This window comes from Sceloporus occidentalis, unplaced genomic scaffold, assembly GCF_023333645.1.
Source record: "Sceloporus occidentalis isolate IW3139 unplaced genomic scaffold, rSceOcc1.0.p SCAF_4, whole genome shotgun sequence".
Classification (NCBI taxonomy): Eukaryota; Metazoa; Chordata; class Lepidosauria; order Squamata; family Phrynosomatidae; genus Sceloporus; species Sceloporus occidentalis.
The window spans coordinates 91,765,051-91,775,010 of record NW_028316984.1 but is presented as its reverse complement, the minus strand read 5'-3'; positions in this window follow the sequence as shown (position 1 = coordinate 91,775,010).

Genomic DNA, 9,960 nt, shown 5'->3' with positions numbered 1-9,960 from the left:
CTGTTAAGAAAGCGGATAGGAACAGAATGAGTTCGTTGGAGATGTGGTGCCGGAGAAGAGTGCCAAGGATCCCATGGACAGCCAAAAGGACAAACAAATGGAGCAGATCAAGCCAGAAATCTCCCTGGAAGCCAAGATGACAAAACTGAGGCTGTCGTACTTTGGCCACATCATGAGGAGGCATGACACATTGGGAAAAACAACGCTAGGAAAGGTGGAGGGAAGCATAAAGAGAGGAAGGCCGCGTGCTAGATGGATGGACTCAATAAAGGAGGGCATGAATTTGCAAGACCTAAGCAAAGCAGTGGAAGATAGCGGGTCTTGGAGATGTCTCATCCGTGGGATTGCCATTAGTCAGGATCAATTTGAAGTCAGTTAACAATGACAACAACAACAACAACCTACATTGTTTTCTCCTGAGTTCTCTACCCAGCAAACAACTAGATCTTCAATTACAACAGGAGAGCCAGTGGTTATTAAGCCTACTAGTCAGCTCTCCTGGAAACAATTTGTATCAACAGAAGGGTGCAGTAGCTAAGGATAATTAGATGAAATGAGCCACTACACAGTCTGAAAGAAAAGGAAAAGAAAAGGGAGTGGGCAGAAAGAAACAACCTATTATCCTGTAACTTAAAATGTAAAATATGGATGCACTGAATTTGTTGACACATGCTTTGACTATACTTTGTTTGGACTACTGTAACGCATTCCTAGAAGGGTTGCCTTTGGAAACTGTTTGGAAACTCCAGCGAGTGCAAAACCCAGTGGCCAGAATGCTGACGGGGGCAAATGACAGGAAGCATCTAACTCCCTCAGTGAACATCTCTGGTTTCCAGTTTCTGGACACAATTCAAAGTGCTGATTATGACCTGTAAAGCCCTATACACAGCTTTGGTCCATATCTAAAAGATCCTATCTGCCTGTTCTCTCATTCCCATCACCAACACCGGCCCATCGGGTGAGGACATGGGAGAGAGCCTTCTTTCTCAATGGCTGCTCCCAGTCCGTCAAATTCTCTTTTTGCTGGCAGACAAAGATATTTTTAATTAAATAAACTTTTAATAATTCATCAATTTATGGCAGGGTTGCTGTACTTTTAATGTTATTGTTATGCTTTTAAAATAATTGTATAGGTTGTGATCCTACATCACCAACTTAGGGTACATCTACACTGTAAAAATAATGCAATTTGACACCACTTTATGTGCTGTAGCTCCATCCTGTGGAATCCCGAGATTTGTAGTTTTACAAGGTATTTAGCCTTCTCTGCCAAAGCATGCTGGTGCCCCATAAAACTACAAAGCCCAGGATTCTGTAGGATGGAGCTATGGCAGTTAAAGTGGTGCCAAACTGCATTATTCCTTTCCGCATTCAGTACAAGCTCCTGCTGTCAACGTTTAAAGCCCTCCATGGGCTGGCCCCTCCTTACTTATCAGACCTTCTTTCTCCTCACCTTCCCACTAGGGCCCTCCGTTCTGGTAGTCAAGGTCTGCTGTCCCAGCCCAGGATTTCCTCTGCCCCTTCTCAGATTCGCCCCTTTTCACTCGCTGCCCCTCACTCCTGGAACCTTCTTCCCCCGCGAGCAAGAGCCATCACTTCTTTAACCAGCTTCAAAACGGAGTTGAAGACCATCCTGTTCAGAGAAGCTTTCCCAGCCATTGCATAATTGTCGCTTGCTATTTGATGTTCTTTTGGTGCCTGTTTTATCGAACCATTTCCTGTATTGCTATGTACTTTATATGTATTATCCTAATAGAGAGGCAGGCTAGCTCCAACAGGCCTCCCTGGTACAAGATTAACCATCCATTATGAAGCCAAGCCCTCCCTCCAGTCCATCTGCCTTGGTCCAGGCCTTAGAGGTAGAGAGGAACTGCTGGACCTCATCCCCTTCCCCTCCACCACTCTCTTCTCCTTTTGTGTCGTGTCTTTTTAGAATGTAAGCCTGAGGGCAGGGAACTGCCTAATTAAAAGATTGTATGTACAGCGCAGTGTAAATTTACAGTGCTTTATAAATAAAGGTTAATAATAATTATTATTCTGCAATGTAGACACACCCTCTGATTCAGATGCAGACTACCTTGACAGCCAGCCCAAAGCCTGTTCTGCTGGCAACCAGGTGCATCAGGATGGCATTTTCACCCCACTCTTGCCATGATTCTGGTGCAATGAAGAATTGCAATAGGGATTCTGGTTCCGATTCCTGTAGTTAGCTGGTAGGAGGAGACTAGAAATGGCATCCCACTGTGCCTTGACTTTGCCTTCACCTCCATCACTTGGAGTCGCTCCCTGAACTTCAAGGTGGGATTTGGGGGGCATTTACAATCGTGGCAATAGTGCCGTAATTGTGAATGCACAGTGTAACTGTGTACAGAGCAGTAATGGATCCATAACTCTAGGTTATGAATCCATAGCTTCAATACAGGATACCAACCATACTTTTTAAAATTTATTGGTGTTTTAATGTGATAACTGTTACTTGTGTTTTAACTTTCTATTATCGGGTTTTTAGCTTAACTTGTTATTAGCCTTTGTAAGCAGCCTTCAGTCCCAGTGGGATGCCATTTCTAGTCTCCTCCTGCCAGCTAACTACAGAAATCAGAAAGATGGCATATAAAGGAAGGAAGGAAGGAAGGAAGGAAGGAAGGAAGGAAGGAAATAAAGAAAGAAAGAAAGAAATTACACACCTTTTTAACCTCTTTGTTTTTGTTAGCTGTCCTTGAGTCGATGTTGATTATGGTGATCTCGTGTATGAAACATCTCCAAGCTTACCTATCCTCAACCACTCCGCTGAAGTCCTACAGGATCAGGGCTGTGGTCTCTTTGGAGTTTATCAGACAAAGGAAATTGGAAGTATAATCCAATGGCAATCTGAATGCAATCATGGGGTTTAACATTATTGCATGATAGACTACCACATGCAATTTCGGGCAATGGCAAGCTATTTTCAGGCAATGGGAAGTCAGTTCGAACACAATTCGAATTCATCTAAATTCGCTGAACTAGCGAATTCACGTGAATGTGTTCTGGCCCCACTTTCTTTTCATTCAAAATTAAGAGAAATTCCTCCTGTGTGATAAACTCCATTGACTGAGTCTATCCATCTAGTATCCATCCTTCTCTAGCATTATTGTCATTTCTAGTGGTTCCTGTCTTCTCATATTTTGGACAAGATATGGCAGCCTCAGTTTCATCATTTTGGCTTCCAGGGAAAGATTTTGTCTGGTCTGTTCCAGAAACCGTTTGTTTGTCTTTTTTGGCCATCCACAGTATCCCCAGCACTCATCAATAGCACTACATCTAATATTAGTTGATTTTCTTTCTATCCACTTTCTTCACTGTCTGGCTCTCACATCCATACATGGTGATAGAAAATACAATGGCTTGGATGATTCTAACTTCAATGTTCAATGTTTTATCTTTGTACCTAAGGATCTTGTCTAGTTCTTCCATAGATGCCCTCCACAATCCTCATTTTCTAACTTCCTGACTGCAGTCTCTATTCTGGACAATGACTGATCCAAGGCAGGGGAAAATATTTATTTCAATTTCCTCATTATCTAGGTTGAATTTATGTAAGTCATCCATGGTCATTATTTTTGTTGTCTTAATGGTCAGTATTTAGCCTGCCTTAGCATTTTCTTCTTTGGCTTTCTTTAGTAATTGTTCCATGACTCTGTATTTTTCTGCTAGTGGAATGGTGTCATCTGCATGTTTTAGATTGTTGATTTTCCTTCCTCCGATCTTCACTTGTCCTTCCTCCCATGCAAGCAAAATGATGCTCAAAATGCTACATCAAAGACCTTTACCATATACAGAGCAAGAAATGCCAGAAAATCAGCCTGTTCCTTATAGATTATAGCAAAGCCTTTAATTCATAGATCATGAAAAACTATGTATCAAAGGAATGGGTATGCCAAGACAGGAGGCTACTATTAGAACAGAATATGGAGAAACAGAATGGTTCCCAACTGGAAAGGGGGTCAGACAAGGCTATATTTTATCACCCTATTTGTTCAACTTGCATGCAGAAAGCATCATATGCAGAGCAGGTTTGAACTTGGAGGAAAGAGGAGTGAAGATTGGCAGAAAGAAAATAAACAATGTGAGATATGCAGATGACACCATACTACTAGCAGAAGAAAACAAAGACTTGGAACAACTGCCGAAGAGAGTAAAAGAGGAAAATGCTCAGGCAGGCTCAATGATAAACATTAAGCAAACAAAAATAATGACCACAGAGGATTTACATAAATTAAAGTTAGATGATGAGGAAATTGAAATAGTTCAAGATTTTCCATATTTTGACTCAGTCCTTAATTAAAATGGAGACTGCAATCAAAAACCAAAAAAAGGCTAGAACTTGGAAGGGCAGTTGGGAAAGGAACTAGAAAAGGTCCTGAAGTGTAAAAGATCCATAACTGAATACTAAAGTTAGAATTGTCTGTGCCATTCATTGTATTTCCCATTCCTATGTATGGTTGTGAAAGCTAGACAGTGAAGAAAGCTGATAGGAAGAAAATCAACTAATATGAAATATGGTGCTGGAGAAGAGTGCTGAGGATACCAGTGATTGCTAAAAAGACAAATAAATGGGCCCTAGAGCAAATTAACCCTGAACTATCCCTAGATGACTAAACTGAGACTGTCATACTTTGAATACATCACAAGAAGACATGGCTCACCAGAAAAGACAATAATGCTTGGTAAAATAGGAGGCAGTAGGAAAAGAGGAAGACTGTATTTCAGATGGCTTGACTTAATCAAGGAAGGGCCCTGAGTCTGCAAAATCAGAGCAGAGCTGTTGATGATAGGATGACTTGGAGGTCTCTCATTCCATAGGGTTGCTATAAGTTGAAGTCAACGTGATGGCACTTAACAACAACTCCTTCCTTATTTAGGAATTATAGTGAGAATTTGGGCTGTGAGCTTAGTGGCCAAAGGAACCATTTCTTGCTCTATTTACAGAGTTGCTTGCATTGTGATTGGGATACTCTGCTAATGGATTCCAGGCACATTAGAGGATATGATTCCAATTCTTTTTACCAGACCAAATGTTGTTGATGAGTGGTTGGGAAAAACAGGAGCAAAGAGCATGTTTTTTTAATTGTTGTTGTTTTGCGATCATGTGCTTTATTCTTTCATACTAACAGGGCATATATGCTTTAATTGTTCCACAGAGACCCAGTGTGTAAGACAACAATTACCAGGGGCGGTACAACAGCTTTCCAGAATTTACCCAATGTATTCCTTGCTCGGAGGGTGAAATAGTATGACTTTGTATGCTATATGTTCCCAGTGCTTACAGTTCACAAGGCTGTGTGTCAGAGATCATCATTGCAGGCACCCTATGGTCCAGTGTCCCGCTACAAGCAACCCCTCCTCATCCCTTCCAGTTTTGAGTTTTAAGAACCGTTGTGTGCATTTTCAAAACAGAGAAAGTTGATTGTTTTTCTTTTTTTGTAAGCAGCTTTCAGAGTGAAACCTAATACCTGATGAGCCTTCTTTCAATCTGGGAGTTTGCAGTCCCTTCCTTCCCTAACATCTCAGGATAAAGACTACATGTCTTTCTTGCCTACCTGATGTTAGTCACCACCAAGAATTAAGCAGGAATTATATAAAACAAAGAACTTTATTTAAACAAGCTTGCATTCAGTTTCTAACTCTCTCTCCCCTTCCTGCTGTGTCATGGTTCGGTTGCAGGTGCAGAGGGCTGTTCCCTTAATCCAGTGGGACTCAAACTTTTAACTCTTAGGATCCCTCTTTATATCGACATAATATATGAATAAAATTATTTTGTTTAGTGTGCATATTTTTATTTGCACATTCCTGAATATTCATATTGTAAGGATTTATTAGGAAATAACATCATAAAAATTAGAAGTTATATTTAAGTAAATTCAATATTTAACTCAATGCGTGTATACATTTTACACATAAAAAAGTTTGGGAAGAAGAGGAGGAGGAGGAGGAGGAGGAGGAGGAGGAGGAGGAGGGATCAAGGCCCCCAAGTCTTGTCCCCCCTCTCCCCTTGAGCAACTCTCATGTGCCATCTTGGGGGTCCTGCCCCACCCACCGTTTGACAACCACTGTCTTAATTGTATCTTCCCTCTAGGTTACTGAATTTCTCTTCCTGCTTGCTGTCCTAACTCTTCTGAGTAGTTCCACATAGATACACTCCCTGTCTATTTCTTGTAGCATCTGTGCCTGACGAAGACATCTGACAGTCTTGAAAGTCTGCACAGCTGTTTGTAGCTTTCCGTTTGGCCTAATAATGGTCCTACCACAATATGGCTTTAGGAAACAATTATGCTGTTTTGTAACATTTGACAGGAAGCACCGGAAATCTTTCTTCAACTTCAAACCATGTTTTATAAACCTTACAACTCTTGAACTACATGTGTTTGAAAAATTGAGAATGATTTTCCAATTAGTTTCTGCAAAAAAAAAGAGAATATAAATGTTACTTTACAATAATCTCCTGAAGAGATAGAGCCACTTTACTGTGAAGCCATTCAAAATCCAACATACCACTGTGCAACTTGACAGAGTCTGAACTCTCTCTGGAAGCCAGGATGACTACATTGAGGCTGTCGTACTTTGGCCACATCATGAGAAATTAATTAGAAAAGACCATGATGCTAAGAAAGGCGGAGGAATGTAGAAGGAGAAGAAGGCCACATGCCAGATGGTTAGATTCAATCAGGGAGGACATGGGCCTGAACCTGCAAGAGCTGAGCAGAACAGTGAAGTATAAGGTGGCTTGGCGATGTCTCATCCACAGGGTCACTGTAAGTTGAAGTCAACTTGAGGGCAGTTAACAACAACACAATGCAACAGTGGTACATTTTTTCTTGGCTGTTAATGTAGGAGATATTTGCACTTTACCATAGTAATATTTGCATTCTCACATCCAACAGGATCATAATAAATCTGTTATAAAACTAAGTCTATGATCTGGTCAAGAATATGAGAGCAATCATAGCCCTCTGATCACAGCTTAGAAGCAACAAGTTACAAGCAACACAGTTGCTTGGGGTAAGAAGGATGTATGTTAAGTCACATTTCAAAACTAATGTTAATGGTAACACCTAAAGCTACTTTTCTGGTTTAACAAGATGTGCAGAAAAATCTATGTTGTGCAAACTATGCCTCCACTGTCTACAAAAGTACAAATGTTTCTCTATAAAGACAAATAATGGTCATAGCTTTGGTTTACATTAATTAGAAAGAGCATTTGCAAATTATGAACACGCCTGAACAATTCCAAAGTGGGAACTTGGTGAAAGCATGGTCAGGAGATTGTTTCATACACAAGGACATATTTTTTGGGTTTGGGATGAAAATAATCCTGGAGAAGCAAGCCATTTGCTTGTATGGTATGCAAACCTCAAAGCATCTGTTGTAGGGAGAAGCTAAACCTTTTTGTGTCCTATCAACACTAATGTACCATGTGAATCAGCCCACAGCTTTATTACTTTGTCTTTGCCCCAGAAGTAATCATTGGTGGTCTTGGTTTGGGGCTAATGGGGGCTGTAGTCCAAGGCAGGTGGAGGGAGCTGGGATACCTATTTGTGCTCTGTCCCATCACCTAACAACCATACTAGCCAACAGTTTGCAGCCCCATAAATCCAAAACTCACTCAGCAATCAAGATACATGTAAGATGGCTTCTCTCATAAAGTAACTGATCCACCAAGGCAATTCTGAGCAGCTATACTGTAAGAAGTTGCCCACTATTTATAGCACTCCAGATGCACTTTCACTAATATGGGTATCCACATATAAAACCGGCTCAGTTTGACCTCAGGTGAGACATGTTACATACGTATGTGACAAAATGACTTATTTTTTGAATTTATTTTTTGAATCAGATTAGCATCTGGAAAAAGGGCATCCTTGAAAACTGCAGATTAAAAATACTTTAGAAATGTGTTTTTAAATTTAAAAACCAACTTGCTACCTTTGCAAGCACACAAATCTAGTTTAGCACATTGATCCAGCCATGTTTGGTTGGATAAATATGTATAAACCTGGAGAGATAAATGTACTTCAAGGTGATATGCCACAAATACTCCCAACTAAATCAACAAAACCATGATTTCTTCAAGGCAGCTGCCAGGAGCTTTTGAAGCAGTTGTCAAGGTATTGGTCATTTCATTGACTTGTATGGGATAGGGCTGTTCTGACTGCATCTGTAGCCACAGTAGAGCACCACCAAGGAAGTCTACCTGCAGGACATGGTGCAATCAGATTCATTTTATTGATCTTGGAAAATATATTTATTTATCCATTAACTGGTTTGTTTGCCTCTAGATTTTCCTGACCCCTTAGTCTGCTCTTAGCAGGGAAAATTTGACATTACAAACCTCCCACCTGCAACTGTGGAGAGATCCACAGCTAATGCTATTCCACTATAGGGGAGGCTAGAAAGGAGGCATGCTAGGTGAGTTCATTCACTGAAGTATCCCTCAGATCCAGACCACAGCCAAGGCTTGTAGATTCTTTTTATACAATATTGCCAAAATCTGACCATATCTCTCCGCCACTACTGCCAAGATCCTGGTCCATGCCCTAGTGATCTCACGACTTGATTACTGTAACGTCCTCCTGGCTGGGCTTCCTCTTTCTCACCTCCGTCCTTTAATCTCTGTCCAGCATTCAGCTGCATGCATTATCACATCCGCCCACTGCTCTGACCACATCTCTCCTGTGTTGGCATCCCTTCACTGGCTCCCCCTCCCTTTTCGTATTCAGTATAAGCTCCTGCTGTCGACGTTTAAAGCCCTCCATGGGCTGGCCCCTCCTTACTTATCAGACCTTCTTTCTCCTCACTTTGCCACTCGGACCCTCCGTTCTGGTCATCAAGGTCTGCTGTCCCAGCCCAGGATTTCCTCTGCCTCATCTCAGATTCGCCCCTTTTCACTTGCTGCCCCTCATTCCTGGAACCTTCTTCCCCTGCGAGCAAGAGCCATCACTTCTTTAACCAACTTCAAAACAGAGTTGAAGACCATCATGTTCAGGGCAGCGTTCCCAGGCATTGCATAATTGTCACTTGCTATTTGATGTTCCTTTGTTGTCTGTTTTATTGAATCATTTCCTGTATTGCTATGTATTTTATATGTATTATCCTACTAGAGAGGCCCCTTCCCCACCACCACTCCCTTTGTGTCGTGTCTTTTTAGATTGTAAGCCTGAGGGCAGGGAACCGTCCAATTAAAAAGATTGTATGTACAGCGCTGTGTAAATTTACAGCACTTTATAAATAAAGGTTAATAATAATAATTATAATTATAATTATAATAATTACTGCCAGAAAAGGGAGTAAAATTCAAAGCTAGCTAGTGTCCCCTGTCAGTGGAATAGTGAATCCATGCTTCAGCTCAAATTTAAGAGAGCTGTCCAAGGTGCTGGATGGACAGGGGCAGGATTGGAAGAGATGGTATCTATTGTTGTCAGTGAGGGTTTTACATGGGGTGCGTGCTCTGTTTCTGTTTTTAACTTTTGTATGCTTGCTTTATGTGGTTTTAGATGATTTTAGCATAATGATCTTAATTGTTTTTAAATTTTTATTGTAAAGTTTTAAAACTATTTTATCTGTGAGTTGCTTTGGATCCCTTTCCGTGAGAAAGGCAGCATACAAATTAAGTAAGTAAAATAATAAATAAATATGAAGTCAAAAGCTTTCACAGCCAGCATCCATAGTTTTCTGAGGTTTTTTTCGGGCTATGTGGCTGTGTTCTGGAAAAGTTTATTCCTGACGTTTCACCAGCATCTGAAGATGCCAGCCACAGATGCTGGGAAAACATCAGGAATAAACTCTTCCAGAATACAGCTACACAGCCTGAAAAAGCCACAAAAACCCACAACCAATAAATAAATGGTTTTCAGCACCCTGGGTAGCATACTGAAGCTATGGACTAAAACCAAGGGAAGAGTTCTTGCCTGACTGCTATGGAAGCTG